The sequence below is a fragment of the Ornithodoros turicata genome, chromosome 3, assembly GCF_037126465.1.
Source record: "Ornithodoros turicata isolate Travis chromosome 3, ASM3712646v1, whole genome shotgun sequence".
Taxonomy (NCBI): domain Eukaryota; kingdom Metazoa; phylum Arthropoda; class Arachnida; order Ixodida; family Argasidae; genus Ornithodoros; species Ornithodoros turicata.
Genome location: NC_088203.1, coordinates 62,216,569 through 62,235,454, shown reverse-complemented (window position 1 = coordinate 62,235,454; position 18,886 = coordinate 62,216,569). Strand labels below are relative to the sequence as shown.

The 18,886-nt window shown below is 44.4% G+C and overlaps 1 long non-coding RNA gene across 1 annotated transcript; it reads right to left on the bottom strand.

The window, feature by feature from the left end:
* Window positions 1–6,030: 6,030 nt before the first annotated feature.
* On the bottom strand, window positions 6,031–6,906 carry LOC135387200 (uncharacterized). Its single transcript, XR_010420931.1, has 3 exons — window positions 6,887–6,906; window positions 6,461–6,552; window positions 6,031–6,155 (listed from the first exon to the last, which is right to left on the bottom strand). It is a non-coding gene; the product is annotated as an uncharacterized LOC135387200 (long non-coding RNA).
* Window positions 6,907–18,886: the final 11,980 nt, after the last annotated feature.

Sequence of the window (18,886 nt, the reverse complement as noted above, 5' to 3'; positions counted from 1 at the left end):
AAAGCCGAATTTTACATTTCTGTTCGGTTCCGTCGAAGCTGAAGCGCGCGCGTTCGCCTACGCGCTGGTTAATCACATCCAGAAGTGCTTGCGGCGTCGCATAATAGCCGGGAGGCAGATGTACTTGCAAAGATCGAGGAATTTTCGTCTTGATCGTGAAAGAAAATTGGCGCGCTACGGGGAGAGAGAAACGTAGCGTTTCTCCGTGTCCCTCGACGGCTGTGAGATGTAGCAGCTTGACAAAGGGTTCCGGTACGTGCAACCCTTTCGGCGTTTTCAGAGAGTAGACGTTATCCGCGAATTCTAGCGAGGCGTCCAGCTTGTGCGTCTGGAAATACTTGTTGAGTGTGTTCCGTAGGGACGTGGTTTCCGAATTCAAATTGACGTCGCCGAAAGCGACGGCTGCGGCGTGCTCAAATAAGATGGAGGTGGCCTCGCGTTCGCTCAATTTGGGAGGCTTCACCGCACGACCTGCTTCGCGGGACGCTAGCGAGGCGTCGAGCGCCTGTGCGAGCCGAGTATCCAATTCCACGGCCTTCACGTCCATGGGTAAGACGAAGTCGTATCGCGATTTATTGTACGCGAAAGAAACGTTGAATTCCGAAAGGGCTTTTCCCAGATCCCTCTCGAGATCCGAGGTGACACGAAAAGTTCTCCCGGCTTCGACTGTGTCCTCGAAAGAAACCTCGATTTTCGCATCTTGCCTTTCGTACCCGATATTTAAAAAACCGTTGCTTATGCTGAGATCCATCAGACCGACTTTATAGCGGTTCGAGAGCTGAAGCGGACTATCGAAAGCTACCGGGGAGGCGTTGAGTTTATTCGAGGGAAACTTATCCATGCTGGCGTTCGAGAGCAGGTGGACGTAGATATCTGACGTCATTTCCCAATCTTGACCACGTCGCTGCTCGGAACCCAACTGTCGTGTTCTTTGTCGTAACCGGACCAGCGAACCAAGGAGAAGCTCTGACCGTTCACTTGCTTCTTTCTCAGCACTTTCGTTACTGGCCAAGGCTGATTGGCGTCTCGGGTTACAACGAGTACCTCCTCCGGGTAGAAAGATCCGTCCACTTCCTTACCCCGGTAATCTTCCAGGTGCACGACGGGAGGGGAGGTGTCACTCAGGCGGGAGACGGTGAAAATCTGAGGCGACCAACTCCCTTCCGAGCTCTTATGAAAACCTTTTCTGTGTAGTAGGACCCTCACTTTATCCCCCACTTTGAGCTTCTTTTTCACGGAGGGTACGACGGGCTTCCCATTTATCTTATTGAACAGCTCCAATTCGTTTTCGGGCGTGACTTCGGACGGGCTGATGCCCAAAGTCCTATGTTTGGTGTTGTTGTAGTCGCGCACGATCTTGGGAAGCGCGGAAACGAAGTGGTATTTTCCGGTTACTCTAAAATAGCGGAATATTCTGTCGCGTAAAGTGCGTATCACGCGTTCTGCCTGCGATGCTTTGATTACTGGAGAGAAGGTGGAATACATGTGTACCTTCTTTCGTGAGAGATACTCCTTGACGGTCTTGTTGTAGAATTCCCCTCCTCTGTCGCAAAAGATGCGTGTAGGTGCGTTACCTCCCCGAAAAAGTCTTATCATGGCCCTTTTCATTTCGGCGGGACGCTTCGTCTTTAGCGGGAGGGTGCGCAGAAAGCGGGAGAGGGAATCGATTGCCACGAGAATGTAGCGGTAGCCGCCGTTGAATCTCTTGTATTTTGAAAAGTCTGCGAGGTCCATTTGCCACACGTCGTTGATCTTGAGCGCGATGATGCATCTCCTATTAAACTTTCTTCTGACCGGATGGTGTAGCGTGTAGGCATCCAGCTTTCTGAGAATGGCGAGAGCCTTCTTTTTGCTCAAGTGACGCGCTTTTCTATAGCGGTCCACACCCCCCAAACCACCCTCTGGTTTCTCATATCCCTCCATAAGTCGTCCACGCAATGGAGGCTTGCTGCTGCTGTTGAGGCTCGCGAGATTTGGGCAGAGAAATCAGGCGCAATAGTTTCGAGACTTTGGGGAACCAGGAAGGTTTCTTTGCCGTTTTACGTTGCGACAAATAATTGACGAGTTCGTAAACGGAGGAGTGTCTGATTGGCTTGCCCGACACGGAGACACAACCCTCGCGATCCCAGGAAAGAACCTTCTTTAATTCCGAGACGACCCTTTCCGCTTCCTCTTCGTCCACCTCTGGAGAGAGGAGCGAATAGTCAAAGTCATTTGTAGCGTCGGACGCCTTGTTTTTGTTGTCGTAGGGGTCAAATTCGTACTGCTTGAGTATGCGATACAGTGCTTGCAGTATGAGTTTCACTTTGACGTCGTCACTCTCCTTCGAGGAAAGAATGTTTCTGATGGAGGAGGAGGAGGTGGTCACTTCAATTTTCTTGGCCATTGGCGAAAAGGTTCAACACGGCGGAAAGCAGGAGAGGAACCACCGACGAAAGAACGCCCTGTCCTCGCTGCTGAGACAGATAGCGCTTCAAACGTTGCGGATTCTTGTGAATCTTTTTGTAGGCGAGCCGTCGTAAAAAGCGTTTGTGTTTCTTCAAACGCGCGAACGTGTCTGGAGCTAGAGCTACCTTTCCGTTTAATACATTGAGACAAATTTCGGAGAGGTGTTTCATGTCGGACGAGGAAGAACGTCTCAAGACGTCGCGATGGCGCGGAGGGGGTAGAGTGGAGAGTACTTTGAGTAAAGTGAGGTGAGGGCGGAGATTCATTTCGGAGCGTAGATATATTGACGTTCACCCGGAAAGATATTGCTACGCAACCTGTGGTCCTCGTGCGTATAGTTGTGAAGATCCACGAGTAAATAAGCGTGTGGCGACGACATCGCTTGTTTATATGCGTCCAGAAAATACTCCAATCTTTTTCTGCCAAATAGCTGTTGCCCGAAATGTTCCATCTGGTACACGCTGCGCACGGTGCGCCACGGGACGACGTAACTGGCATTGTAGGATATAGTTCTAAAATGGCTACTGTCGAAAAAGATGTTTTGAACGAGTAAGAAGATCGACGCGTTGGCGGGGTTAGAACCCCGAATGAAAAGATCGGTCACCTCTTTCAAGGAACCGGTGTCGGTCATGTGATCGTCGACGACGATCAGCGTAGCGCGCAACGTGTCCCACTCTCGCGGTAGCTCCTTGGTAAATTTTACGGAGTCCCCAAATTCGTCCTGCATGCTCAGCGAAGCATATTTCTGCACGTAGAATATTTGTGACGGAGGCTTGTCCACCACGTCGTTCAGGTTCCTCAGCACGTTAGCAACGAAAGTAGATTTGCCGCACATGGAGGGGCCGCTTAAAGGGACTATGAAATTTCCCGAACCCCCCATATTTTTTTTGCTGGAAACGGTTCTCCCTATCGAGAAACTAACACGGGAGAAATTTTTCCGGGCGAAATCGCTCCCTTCTGTAAAAAGCGCGCGGTTGATGTTGCTCCTTCGCATTCCTCCTCTCTCGCGCCGGTCGTTCCGTACTTCGAGCAACTGCACGCACGCACCCGTGGCCACCGTTACGTCACCACTGTTGCGCAATGGCCGCTCGTGAAGGCGGTCGCTCTCGCACCATGGCAACCAAGGTCGTGGTCGTACCAGCGTTTCGCTTCTCTTTGGATCTCCGGAGTTTCTTTGTGAGCGGGTCGCGGGTAATATAAAATAACTGCCTTTTGCGTGTGTAGTGCTGCCCTTGCGCTGGCTGTGTTACATGCGAGTTGTACTTCGTGTCCTATTGTAACTGTCTTCTGCTCGGCGGACGATGAGAGCAAGCAATCAAGATTCAAGCTCCTACCTTCGCGTCAATGAGTGAGGTGCTTCCGTCCCTCTTCACCGAGACACAGCCGGCCGAGTTACGCAGGAATTCATTGCAATACTTTGACTCGCTGGAATACCGATGGAAACTTTCTGGTAGTTACCTGGTATTGCAAATTCATATTTACGTGTTGTCATTTGAAAGCAAGCGCAAATAACGTCATTGTATTTGTTTTTGGAAACAAGGTAAGCGCTTTGCGAAGTGCGGCGTTGTTTTTGTAGGCTGTCTCCCTTCGTTGCTGGATTCGTTTGTACACATTTCAAATATAAACTGCGTAATATTTTGTTCTTCCTACTCGTGCTTGTTTTGATGTTCCCGTTTTCGACCGGTACTGAGCCTTCTGCACTGATCTACAGTAGCGGCTGGCTCACCGTATTGCGTTCCTTAGGAGGACTTATCCTACCAATGTTTCTTTCGCGCAAGAATTCGTTATGAGCATTTAGTGCTGAGCAAGCTCAGTATCACTGTGAACATTGTACTAACAACAAGCGTGTCTGCACAAACTTAACGACTGTTTCTGTATCTCACAAGGTATCTCACAAGCCCATATAAGGGTTAGTTAACTACTATTAGAAGGTACTGAAAAGGTTGATAGATTTTTTTACAACAAGCTGTACATCACATATTTATTTCTGGCAACTGTTTACATTTATTGTTGAAGCAATTTAACAAGAGGTAATGTTAAGCTGGAAGTCACCAATGAAGGCACCTGGAAAGGAAGTAAAAGCCCCAGTCGTCATTGCTGTATGTCGCATTTTTTAATGCAACAAAAAACAGACAGCAGAAATTGGTCTTGTTTGAACTGAAATGCCTGTTGGTCCGCTGGCAGATATCTGCCTTCTTCATAAAAGAAGAACTGTCCTATCCGCCACCTGGACAGAGCGTCCTCTAGCGGTGCAGGCTCCGCCGAGGATGTGGGCCCACTTGCATATGTGTCGAGGGTGAGGGGAGTGTGCTCAAACAGCCGTTATGTCGGCATTAACTCAGCTAGTAAGTGTGATAACTAAAATACAACAAAGCTAAAAACTGAAGCATCTAAGAGCTGCGTCTCATAACAAAATGGAAAATGACCTTATGCATGTGGACCCAGGATCAAAGGGAACTAAAAAAAAACTAAGCGACAGTCGGTGATCCAGCCACACCATGCAAGTACTGCTTATAGAACGTTTCATGAAAGTGGATATACTAAGCAATTACAAGCGCATGCAACAACAACAATGTTTGAGAACTGCCACAAGCTATATACAGGTTATGTGTTACAAATACATAATTTTTTTACCGTATCACAAATATATACATGCACAGTAAGTGTTATATGTTATGCTGCCAAACACCATATTTGGCAGTTGTATTTGGATCAGCATTATTAGCAAATAGGGGGTGAAGCCCACTAGCAATTATACAGACATGCACAGCTGCTAGACATGTTTAACTGGATGCAGCATGACCTCAGACTTGTACGTAGCATGTTACCAATTAGTTGTCTTACTAGTAAGCCATTACTAGCCATTAATTTTGTAAATATAACCAATTAGATGTTTGAGAAAGTAATTTTTCAAATCTGATTACAATTTTTGGTATTGGATTACAAACTGATCAACTACTGTTACGACTAAGCTGAATTCATGGACGAAACCAATCCACAGGCCCCAGCACAGCCATATCTAATTTGCTTTCCACTACAGTATGTCGGGCCGCGACAAAGGGCCCTCCCCACGGATGCTAGCACCATTATATGTGACAAGGGGGACCGGGGCAAGACTCATCCCCCGGTGCCCGTAAGTTCTCTCACCGGACCTTAGAGACTGGAGTAAAATCAATCCGACATGCATTCTACGCCCTGGGGATACCTTATATATATTCCTACCACAACGTGTTGTCTGTACAGTAGGTCAAGCTTTGGACATAGGGAGTCACTTGAAGTTGTGACTATAGCGCTACAGAGCTTATGGCTTATTATCAAAAGTAACAACGATAGTAATACCTTACATTTTGAGCAGTTACTTGATTACAAATTTAGCTCTCTAATTTGTAATTGTGAGAAATTACTTTTGTCACCAGAGTAATAGTTACTGTACCGAATTACCTTATTGGGTAACATGCACAAGTCCATGAGTATGTTGAATGCAGTAGTATAGCACTGATTGAATTATGGTTGGTACGGTTATGCTTAGTTAATCAAACAGAACAAGGCACTAGGAACTGTAATAGGAACGATATCACCTGATGATGTGGTGCATCGCATGGAGGCTGCTGTACTTTAGAGGTGAATTGCAGGCCATTCACTGGAGTTGTTCTTGCCTGTCACTCAGGTGAAAGACATTGGAAAACATCCTGTTTTGGTATGCCACGCTGGTTTTGGAGAAGAAAAAGGGTAATGTAGTACGCAGCTGAATGCAACTGGATATGCAGAGAGTAACATATCCTTCATTCTGAGGAAGGCACACAGAGGTGAACACACAAACAACGAAGTGGATAAGATGGACTCAATGTCCGTCTTGTCCACTTCATTGCAGTGTTCGTCTCTGCGTTTACCTTCCTTAGACTCGAGGATATGCTACCCTCTTCAAGTCCACATGAGCTTGCTTGCCTTAGCTTACTGCGTTATTCGACTGCATGTATTATGAGGGGCTGGATTACAAGACAGAAGTCTGTACCTCTGCGAAGCAGCCTTGTTTACTCAGGCATCAACAGGTCTGCGTCAAAGTCATCATCCTCAGCGTCATACCCGTGCACAGGATGAAGTGGACTGTAAAGTGATAAGGCTCGTGAACAATATACAGAGTCTGAATGGTAGGCAAGATAATGCTGCACCGAAAAATCAAGCAGGCTGTGCAGTATTCTCTGATTAATGGGTCGCACAACTGTTGCAAAGGATTGCTTTTGGAGGCTATCAAATATTTCTCTGTTGGCCCTGTGACCATAGGTATCAGAAATAATTTCTGGCTTTATGTAATGGAGAAAAAATTATATGTGCTAGGTTTGAGTTAAGAGCACAACACTGCTTTCTTTGTCGCTATTACAACGTGCACAGCGCACCAAGGAAAATGAAGTATAGCATGCACCAAAAAGCCTGTACATACTTTGTATGTGCTGTAGCGAATCGTGAAACATGACCAACTACAACGTCGTCCTTGGATGGTCTCTGTCTGATGCGGTGTGTCATTGGTGGTGGGACATCACACTCTGCATTTGCAAAGGCCTCTGCGAAGGTGATGTATGTGCTTGCCAAGCGAAGAGTCTCATCAAACAGGTCATTCACATAGCCTGTAATGGAATGTCACTCTTGAGATGGCACAACAAGTTTTCTCTGCTTGAACATATGTGCAGGAAGGTGGGAGGTGAGAGCCCTTTAGAGCTGGGGGTCCTTTGTGGGCATAGATATCACACATTTTGCCTGATATCCTTTTATGAAACATATTTTTGCAGAATTTGTGTGTTCATCTTCATCAGACTGATACTACAAGTAACATTTGTTAAAAGCTATAAGATTTTGTTACTTATCATGAATATATTTACTAGTGGGATCACTACCCCTCAGACACGAAACAGATTGCAAATATAGCTACGTATGTCTTCAAATCGTGACGAAATACATGCATCATTTGAATCAGGTATAGAGCAAGTCTGAGTATTGCCTAAATGACTAGAAGCAACATATTTCTATAGGCATTATGTAGCAGCATATACTGTGTGCAGTACTCTTTTTTTTCTAGTTGTTTTTTACTTCCAATTTCGTTTTGTGTGCAGAACGGTCTTGATGTACCAATCCTTCTAACTCAGCTCACACCCTCCTGTGGATAGGGACTTTCAGCACCCATGAGGTAACATTTTCTCAACCAACAAAATAAGGATTGAAATCCTGTGACTAGCAAAGCAAGAATGTCACTATGCAGGCTAAAAGAGTTCAAAAGTTATGCATGAATCAATTATGCAAACACGACAAAGAGTTTTGTGCCTCACTAAAGAGCAACAGCACATGGTCCGCATTCATTGAACTGCTCACCAAATGTCGCCTGTGTCATTACAGGGCTTGCAATCATTTCTCCAGCCTTCGCCTTTGGTGCTTTCAGTTTCCACTGCAGTCGTCCATCCTTTGTAGTAGCTTGCAAACGTGAGGAGTTTTCATTGAAGTGCAGGATGGCAATGTATGTCCTATGTGTGCATTGAAAGCATGAGGAACACACTAAATAACACAAGGCACTGTAAAATTCACCTAGCTTGCATGCCGAAGTAAGAAAACGCCACAGACTTGGGAGCGAACTGGTTAATGACATTATGGAATGACTCCAAGGCAAAGGTCTGGGTGTGCGGGGACAACTGCTTGATGTCCCGTGTGCGTATTTCGAAACCCTGACCGATACAGAAGAGCGGCGGCGGCGGCGGCGGCAGAAAACCCTGAAAACCCGATGCCGATGCATCGCGTTCGCGCAGGACGCTGCTGACATAATGGCGGCTGTAGGCGGTGTTACGTTTTGTGGTGTTGGGTTGGGACAGATGAGTTGAGCGAAAAGAAACAGAGAGATCTGGCTTGCTGGTTGACGTGCCTTGAGATTACGCGTTAAGTAACGCGCAAGTTCTTCCAACATTTATGCTCCTTGTGTTTGAAAGCGTGAGTCCGCAGAGAGTCGGTGTTTTCAGTGTATGAGAGCGATGTTGTGCTGCTATTTGGGTGGTCGTTGCCATTAATACACGGCATGGAAGTTGATAATGTTCGAATGTAAAAGTGGGACAGAAACTGAAAATGAGTCCTTGCGGCGTGTAGAGAAGTTTGAAGTGAATCTGCAAAAGCAAAGGCGCCGTACTGAAGTCTGTGCGTAGTGCGTGCACAAAGACTGTGTGTGTGGCTCCGACTAGAGTCACTCTGACGTTTTCAGGTTATATTCCTTTTGTCTTTTTTTCTCTCGCAGAGAAAGTTGCATGTAGTGGTCTTGAGCGTCAAATCCAAATAATGTGCACCCAGTTTAGTTCATGATTGAAACGTGTTTGAATTCAGGGCGATACTTGGTTTAACACGAACTCTTCAGACTCTGGGGTGGAATCGGGTATAACACGTAATGAGGCTGTATTTATGGTGCATTTCAGTGCACTTCACATATCTTTCTGTACCAATATTTATAAGCTTTTATGACCATAGTGTTGATACAGCTTACTTCTGTGGTTACATGTTGGCAAAAAGTCGACTACACTTGCCTTTCATTACTAAAGTTTGTGGATAAATGTACACAGCATGACAAAGAATGTACACAGGTTTTTATATTGCTATATTTTGTCTTTTATTCAGTGTTTCTGACTGCTAACAGGGAACTGTGGCCTGAACTTGAGAAAACATTATGCATAATATACACATGCATACCTAAAGAGGCAAGTGCACAAAAATAGCAAGACTAAAATGAATGAAAAGCATACTTCTACAAAAGCTACCAGTAAAAGCAAAAACAATAATGAAGTCAGTATCACTGCATTGGTCATCTTATGATGAGGGATGGCATTCACATTGTTCGTTTTCTGGAGAGAGAAGGGATGCTTCGAGTTGGAACATTAGGTATAGCTACTTGTGTCTCACTTGATATCACCCAACCAGAACTGACCAATTTTATCACACATTTATTCCTGAAATGTTTGTTTTCTCATTTGAACTGCACAAACTGAACGCAAGTATTAGTTACGTTACTTGTTTTAGATTAGTTCATTACTACGCAGCTCAACAAGACATTACTTTGGTAACTTTGTGACTTAGCAATTGCACGTTCCATGAGGAATATTGAAATCGCCATTTGTGGTGTAAATTATATTATCTGATTTTATTTTTTACTCTGTATCCCATGGCTATGATAGTCTCTGTGTCACATGGTCAACTCTCATCTCTGCTCATGACTGAGATGGTAATGGACAAAGAGACAAAAGTGGTTATCACTTCAGGACGAAAGATCATCAGTTTCACCCGTCACCTGTTTATGCAATACCTCATTCACATACCAGATTCACCACGGAATTGTTCATTGGAGACAACCATTGACCATTACCAGTCATAACTTGAATTGTAGCTCCAGAAAAACATGTCTAAGTGCTTTTCATGTTTGGCTGGGGCCATTGCTGGCTGGATATTACTGGGAGCCCTCTGTTTTGGCAACTAACACATGACACATTGCTCTTGTTTTTATTATTTAGGAAAGCTGTCATACAATGGTTTCTACAAGGGGTTATCTAGCAAACTTAGAAACTCGTTAACTTATCAAACCAGGATGGGAATGGGAAGGTGTCTAGGTTCATATGTTTACTGATCAAGGTAAGGGAGTGGGTTAACTAAAAAAAATACAGTGCCAGTGTTTGCACCCACTTGACCCAATCTTGATCATACCCACACCATCACATGCTGTACGTATGTATGCACATAAATTAAGCTTTAAGTACAACATGTTGCTCACAAATGCAAAGGCACTGCACCTCTGTAAAACAGTAACATGCACTGCCAGGTTATGAAACAAAAAGGGCTCGACTAAACAACAGTGTCTTCAATATAGTGAAGGTGTTGGGACTCTGGGCACCGAACACTAGGGATGCTGCCTTGGAGGCACTTGTGTTCAGAGCTGTGGGATGGATACAACCTTTTAGGATTCTCTGTGCATGATCCTGGGATAATTGTGAATAGTGGACTGCTAGTGAACGTATGCCTAGTGGACTTCTGAACAGCGACCATGTGCATAGTGAATAGCAAACTTGCGAGCAGAGCACATGATCAGTATTTTTAAGGAGTGGGGGGGGGGGATGAGAATTTATGTTAGGAGCAGCAGAACAAGTCTGGAGACAAGTTCAATTTCTCCTCTTTTTTTCATTACAAGCAAACAAAAGGGATTATTTATTCATGTCACTAGAGTAATACTTGCAATGTCACACAGCAATGTCGTTTCCACGAAACCCCCACATGTTGCAGGATAAATTACTTGCTTGGGCTTCATGCATGCCGTTGCAGTTGGATGGCATCAGTGAAGTCCGTAATTCCGTGTAATACAAAAACATTACAACTGTATTCCCCATGTTTTGCCGCTAATAATGGCCTTTTAATATTTCAGTTTGCTGTGCACAATCAACATATCAATTATGGTAGCACCATATCGCTAGAGTTACAACTTTTTGGTTTTCCTATAGGCTGTGTAAACACCTGCCAGAAAGCTTTAAATCGATGAGATTTTCTTTTGAAAAGTGCTGATTTTTCTGTGCTTAAGAGCATGGTTTTGATGAATTCTGGTCCCACTCACTGCTATAACGTTCAGATTGTAGGGGGAAACTCGAAGAACACACAGCCTCAACAACACAAAAACATCTATTGGTTAGTCGTAAAAGGTCACCGGGGGGGGAGGTATCTTTATTATGTAAAAAATATAGGAGGGAAAGGTTAGCTTGCGCCATGGCGGGTTGCTATTCCCAGCAAAGAAAGGCAAACAAAAAGAAAAACCAACCACCAAGGGCAATGCGATCAACATGTACAGTACTGGCATGTGTATGGCTATCAGGTAACAGTTGTGTTAGTGAGCTTCAGGACGTGTCTTTAAGCGGGCCATCGTTGCACAAGAAAGGGTAAATATATTGCGTTTTATGATGTATGGTGCTAATGCCATACAAGCATAGCCCAGGCAAGTTCACGGCAGTTAATAAGATAGACCTCAAACAACCGACAAAAACTTGTCTGGTACCTGCTACATTTTAATGTAGGTGTTCTCTCATTACCTCGAGCTACGATAATTCATACTTTTGCATACTTCATGTCACCTCCATGTTTAGCTCACAGTTTTCAGTGTACTGAAAAGCTTATTAACTGAACGGCATTTTTGCCTAATCAACATTTTTCATTCCCTTGTGAAACCCTCCTACTGGCAGAAGATGGCTTCCGCATGTTGCTGACGCCACCTCTTGAGACACCCTCCTTTGAACATAATGCTCACCTCCAGATGCCTGTCTCCTAAAGAAGGCACCCTTACTGCTTGGGCTTTAGCTGACATCAGACATTTAGTTTTGAGGACTGACGTGTTAAAGGGACTATGAAACGATTTTTTTTCTTCGTTTCGTTCGAAAGAAGACATTTTTCTGAGTCTAGAACCGAAATTTTACTTTCGTCGCGCGAGCGGACTTCTCGGGAGCGAATTTAAACGGAGCGGCGAAGGGAGGACAGCTGGCGCCGCGCCGTGGGGAGCTGCCGAGCGGAGACACAACGGGTAACTTGACGCGACCACGGCCGGCTCAGCAACACGTCATCGTGACGTGTTGCCGAGCTGGCCGAGCCGAGGAATCCCGCCAGGAGCATGCGCCGTAGGATCCCGCGTGTGCGTTCATCGGGAGTGGAAATCTCCATGACAGCAGCTTTCGCGCGATCGGCAGATTTCGGCAGTGGCGGCAGCCACAGCGCGAGCTCGCGGCATTACTTGCCATTGTGCAACACCGATGACGTAACGGGGAACCGAAGTGCGGTCCGTACAGTTACACCATCGGCAGGGAAATATGCGCGAGAGAGGAGGAACGCGGAAGAGACATTTCCAGCGCGCGCTCCTCGCTTGAGTGGAGCGATTCCGTCCGGAAAAATTTGTGGCATATTAGTTTCTCTGCGGGAAGAACAGTTTCCATCGAAAAAAAGTATGGGGGTTCGGGAAATTTCATAGTCCCTTTAAGCTAGTAACCATCGACATGCTTCTTTTGAATATCTCTGCAGTTATTAACTTATGCCTGCTTTCTTGTGTCCCCACTCGTAATACTGCTTCTTTAGAGGAAAGGCTAAAAAATGTGAGCTGCATCATATATTTGGAGTAATTTATGACAATTTGAACAAAAATATGTAATGACCTGGGGTTTGAATTAATGAGTCTACTGTAATTTGGTGTTCTACACAACGTCTTGCAATTATGCCCATATGAAAAAGTTGCATGCAGGGCCAGTCCATTCGTTTTGCTTCGTTATGCTGCTTCCTTCTGATTTGTTTATTTATGCCTTCAGGGCAGAGCAATGTGATGCTTGATGAACTTTGGCAATTGCTTTTGTACTGCACCATTTTTTGAAACCCGCAAAAAACGTACTCTGAAAACAACATGACAGGATTCAGTCTTTTCGTGTTGTCGTCAACATTTGCCCATTGCTCAGGGTTGTTTGCCATGCAGTTTGTCCACCAGCTTGCCTGCATTTATGCTGTTCTATCAGTGATTGTAGGTCAAGTTATTGTCATGCAACCACATTATTGATGGAAGTCACTGAAAAGGCTAGTGAGCTGTAGGACTCGAACCCACATCTTCTGGATTACCGGTCCAGGGCTCTACCAATTGAGCTAAACTAACACACCTCCCCAGCGACTTCCAAGGGTGCGTCATCTGAAGGGACACATCAACTACTCTCTCTCTCACTCATCCTTCTTTCACTCTTACATTTTTGCTCACTCATACACACATTCATACGACGGTATCGACACAAGTGGCAACTGTTGAACATGAGAGAATTAATGTTCTGAGGCTGGAACACACAGAAAGGACAAATACATAAAAATACATTATTGTTTGAGAACTGAGAACCTGAGAACCTACGTGTGTCGTCTTCTGTGTCCGTGTCTCTCGGTCTTCTTCATGGACATTATTGTTTGTTTGTTATGGTCATGCTTCCTGCTTCTAAGACCAGATAGCACTTGTCTTTGCTATACTATCTGAAAGACAGATGAAGAAATACAATTGTGTTTAATAAAGCTGATGTCTTGCAGCCACAGCAACCATTTTGCTGACTGAAATGATCAAGCCCACACATGCTCTGTTATATTTGTTGTTTATTATTATACTATTATTGTTAAACTAATATTAATAATATAACTAATTATATACTATTATGTTTTATTAATATACTGCATAGTCTTATACGTGGTTGCAGATACCCAGCGCAGGTCTCATCCATCATACAGGCTACAAAGCACACTTTTCGTAAAAGCAAGGGATAGTGGCGTGTGTGTGTGTGGGGGGGGGGGTATGTTTATTATATTAAAAAATAGTAGGGAAAGGTTAGCCTCTGCTATGGCGGCTTCCTATTCCCAGGAAAGAAAGAAAAGGGAAAGACAAACCAAAGAAAAACAAGTGGTGTAAGGTTTTTAACAAAAGCTCTGTCTTTTCAATGCAGTCAACTTTTGATCAAACACAAGCATGCGTGATGACAATGAAAACATCATAACCACCAGGCCTATCAACACAACCCCTTTGTTAACATTGATATAATGTATGTCTGTATGTATGCAGGTGTTGGAAGGTGGGTGCAGGAGAAGACTTTCCTCTTGATCTCAGGGCTTTGGGGGAATGGCCCCCCTTTTCGTACATAAGCATTAGACAGGGCACCTTATATTCTTTCATAAGGCATATTTTTACAGGATTTGCATGCATTTTGATTACTACAGGGGGTCTATTAAATGGGAAGGTTCTGTTTTGTGTCATCAATATATTTACTAATAGAATCACTACCCTTCTGATACCAAACATACCTAAATATGGCCTCACATCCTGTGAGTCCTACCAGAAGTCTGCTTACCACAATTTACAATATTGCAGATTAGATTTCAAAAACTGCAGCTGCTACATGGAATAAACTGCCAAAGTGTAAACACCCCATTTAATTGTTACTCCTTTTGTTGTCCACGTCCCATTTCTTTTGGACTTCTTTCGTGAAGGTCCCCAGTCTGAGTAATTTTTTTTTTATTTACTGACACATTGCTCGTACACTGATGAAATGTGGGAGTATGAGGCCGCAGCCTGAGTTCATAAACAACAACTGAATTCATAAACAGCTGGTGCTATTGGAGAGCTTTCTTATCGCTAAAGATGATTTGTGCAGCGAGTAGCTTATTTGCATATGCTCACTAATTAAATAAATATCATAACTTTTGAATTTTACTTTGAACACTTTTGGGTAAGTACCTGGACCTGCTTGCACTAGACTTCTGCTAGGGTCCTAACCTTGAGGAATTCCCTTTGGCGCAGGCTTGCTAGTGCTTCTGTCACATGCTACTGACATAAACTTTCCTATAAGCGAAATGCACTGCCAGAGCTGTGTCAAAGGAAATGCCTCAAGGTTAGCATCCCAGCAGAAGTTTCGTGCAAGTGGGCCAGTACCTCCAGCAAAAAATATTCTGAGAACGAACTGCATTGACACTAAGTGACTTTTTCAAGTTATTAGCTGGATTCTGTTTACATATTTCTTGCGTGAAGCATTGTACAAATGTGCTCTTTGGCTGCTGTCAGTTGTGTGTTCATCCGCGTGGTTCACACATAGGGGGCGGAAATTAAGGGTCACATGGAAGATACACTTCGCTTTTCATTCGTCTTCTCCAGTGGCGTAGCCAGACCTCCAAGGTAGAGGGGGCTCGATACATAAAAAAAAAAAATCCCCCCTCCTCCGCTGATCCTGGGTACGCCCACAAACTCATGCTTGCGCACACAGCGAGATGAGAGATGAAAATACAGAATATTTGAACGTTTAATAATGAGTTTATATATGGGGTGTCATGAGCTGTGAGGCCGCCTCACGAGATTTCAAGTAGTTTCGATTGAAATACATGTGTCAAGTGTGAACAACACACACTTGTTTCCTGACTGTAGGTCCTCTATGCCCACTCCGAAGAAGAGCCACAGCGACAGCCAGCCCTCAAAGTCAGTCTCACCCAAAGCGATGCTGCTCGATTACAATTTCTGTCTCTTTGTTACAAATATCCAATCATTACATAATCTTTATTTGACACAATATCATTTTCCTTCAATACAAGTCACGCCACATCTGTCGTTCGATTGACTCGCCTGCAAGTTTGTTGCGGTTGTTGATGTTGCAAAATATAACAAAATTTACAAAAATTCCCTAGAGTATAATAACTATTGGGACCTGTCTACTAGTGTGTGCTGACATTTGTAAGTACTTATTATCTGTATGGAGATATAATAAGTACAACAAGGTCTTCACTTTTGCATTGAAATACAGATAGCCTGTTTGTGTTCCTGCCTTCAGTGTATGTCTCAGCCTTAGCATTACGCACTCTAAAGCAACACATAGCATGACACATCGTATTGACAGTTCAGTACAGTGGATCAATTCTACGCACCCTGTTTACTCACAGCATATGAATTATCAGTGGACGCTCCTAAATGACAACTGTTTTGACGCAAGAGACTGTTTTGATGTGCTTCGAATGTTGGTCGAGGCACATACTAAATCAGACAGGGAAAGAATGACATTGACATTAACAGTGCGACAGGACATACTGTTCCTTGTGTGACAGTTTCCGAACGTTCAAATTAACAGTTGTTGCCCTCTTGCTTCATATGGCGTAACACATTCTCCGAATATCTGTCCGGTTTCAACTATAACTTCGTAACGTTCCGTCTCATCTACAGTCCAAGGGGTAGTCAAATTTGACCCACCCTTGCTTGTAATCCAAACACATAGTAAAGAACTTCAAAATTACGTGCGTGTTCCAACCTAACCTTGTTCTCCAGTACATTTCACCACCCTCCGCCCTGCCCTGTGGGCGATGCGTACAATTTACAAATAGCCACCGTCGGCGTCGGCGTCCGTACAGCAAACGCATCGGGTTTTCGGGGTTTTCTGCTGCCGCCGCCGCCGCTCTTCTGTATCGGTCAGGGTTTCGAAATACGCGTCCCGTGTCAGCAGTGGGGCTGTGACGATTTCTTCAAGCCTTTTGTGTGCTGGAGATCCTAGACATGACAATAAAATGAGTAAGGCAACACATACGTTATTAGATATGGAAAGGCACCTTTGCGGAGCCAAGACCTGTTGTCCAGTGGCTTGTGAAGGCACCTTTTCAACATCCCATTGTGGCCCACATGAATGTTGGCAGCATGGTTTACCATGGTTTTCCAAATGTCCACAAGGAGGTCACCATCACCTTCACTGGCATGTGCACACCAGTAGAGGTGGTTAGAAGCAGGCTGGACCCACGAGGATAGTTGTTTGCAAGTGCTACTCGTACTGGCTCCAGAGAGCTTCTTCTTGACAGCTGTAATGAACAATATGTATCACTTTATTATTTCAAATTGAGTACTATACATACATGCTATTGTGCTACAAAATGTAAATATTGTGCATCTCTGGCTATTGTGGCTCCCAACTCGAATATCACTTTGGGCTTGGGCTCACACAACCACTGTGATATTTGCACTTCAACACACAACTGTACGTTGCATCAGGCTGTCCTCGATTTGACTTGATTTGTTGTGGGTGTTACTGGTGCACTATAGCTACTAAGGCCAGGAGGCCCTCAATGAAATCACACTCAAGCCGAGTCTGTGCAATAATAATAATAACTGCACATATGTGCAGTTACAATAACTTCATATTATAATGTTAATTATATGAACCTAAAGTTTGATGTACCACTTTATTTTGAAATTATAAAGTACTAGCTTTAGATTATGCAATATTTTACATTGGCACAAGTGTGTTGCCACTGATTTGTGAATTTGGGGTAAAATCCCAGCAAGATTGTCAAGCATACGAGAAAATATAAAATCAAGAACGCACGAAACAAACAAGCAAAAGACACCTTCTCCATGCTGCCTACTACATCCCCACGAATTGCACATGCGGAACTGGCGCCAGTCTGCATTGCATCACAGAGTTTCTTGCTAAGAAGCATTTAGGTGAATGGTTGCAATAAATATCTTACACATACGGCTACACTATATTAGACGTACGCCCTCGTCGTTCATCGTGTATCGTGCGTTTCTTCAATATATGTCATAGTCGTTCGCCGGCGCAGTGACGAAAACGGGCCCGCTTGCACGAAACGGTTTGAGTACAACAACGAACGAGTTTTAACTCAAGCATTACTGCACTCGGTTTAGGGATTCACACTTTACTGAGTCGCAAAAGTCATTTGCAAGCGGGCCGAGCGGCAGACCACTCACTGATCGCGCCGCTTCCTTTTGTTAGCATATAAATATAATGCAATATATATGTGCAATATATAATGCAATATATAATGCTAGCGCACACAACCACGAATAACGAAAGTGAGGACGAAGTGGAAGTACCTCCCTCACCTCCCGACCCAGGTGGCCCTGACGCAACGGAAAGCATAAACTGGTGAGAAAACAAACTGAATTTCATAAACAATCGCTACATCAGCTGTTTCTGAAAAGGTGCTTCTGTGGTGTCTCCATCGTTCTTATCATTATGTCTCCCGCTGGGGAGCAGGAGAAATGTGCACTGCACTTGTACTTAGTTTTGCTTTTTTGGCGACTGCGCAATAACGTATACACTACACCTAAACGGCGTTTGTTACACAATATGATTTCAGGTGCACATGTGGTTCATGCCATAATATGCCTACTGCAGCAGAGAATGTTTGCTGTCGCTCCTACCCTGCAACAGTGGCGAAGATGGACGGCTGCAATTGCATTGTTGGTCACCCCAGTTTCTACGCAATATGCCTTGACCCTGAGGTATTGCAAAGTTTATATTGGGAACTCCGCGAAAATGGAGTGGAAATTCGCACACTCGACGAGACAGAGCTGCACAGCGCGCATGTACGGACAACGCGCCACTGTGGGGGCGACGATCACGATAGCGAAAGAAGGGATGAACCAGCAGCGAAAGCTACGGACGGCTCCTATAAGTAAGGCACAATGTCGTATCAATCATAGTAAAAATAGCATTGTGCATATGGTGAGGGATACCTTTCGTCTTTTTCAATTACAGGCTATATCGTTTTATAGCATACAGAATGTTCGTGAGATGGATCTGGAAGTGGCTTGGAAAACGAAAGCGGAAAGTTCTGCCTTCCTGCGTAGTCTGCAAGATACGGGAATCCTTCCCTTCCGAAGGCTATGTGGGCTTTCGTTTTCCCGATTAATCTGATGCAAGGCACACAAAAGTAAATGTCATATAGCATTGTATAAAGATACCCCTTGGTGATCTGTGATATCACTGTACCCTGTCTTGTTTCACTTCATTTTACTGATGCCTACTGGCATTTAATTAATTGATTGTAATTGTAAAACTCTCCTTACTAGAGGAAATCCATGTTGATGGAAGTGTCATATGCGGTATGGATATTGCAG